This window comes from Austrofundulus limnaeus, unplaced genomic scaffold (assembly GCF_001266775.1).
Source record: "Austrofundulus limnaeus strain Quisiro unplaced genomic scaffold, Austrofundulus_limnaeus-1.0 Scaffold2681, whole genome shotgun sequence".
Lineage (NCBI taxonomy): Eukaryota > Metazoa > Chordata > Actinopteri > Cyprinodontiformes > Rivulidae > Austrofundulus > Austrofundulus limnaeus.
Window position 1 is genome coordinate 1 of NW_013955083.1, and position 353 is coordinate 353.

Here is a 353-nt window from a genome sequence, read left to right on the forward strand (position 1 = left end):
AAAATAAACACCATAAGCTGGTTAAAATATCCCACATGTCAGGAGGGAGACCTGACTGGCATCCAACTAAATTACTCAAAATGAATAGCAATAAAATAACAAAACCCTGGAACTGTCACACACTCACAACTTCCTTTTTTCCTATAATAATGAATTGTAATATATTTCTCTTCCTGGGTACACCTCTCGGAGGTGGTAACTTTTACATCAGATGTAAAACGTAACTTATTTTGTTTAGGCTAGAGAGAGAACACACGGTAAGACACACCATCTCTTAAGGGCTCGACACACGGGAGGCGCCGTCGCTCGCTCTCCATTCATTTCCTATGGAGCCTGTGCGGTGAGGCAACAAT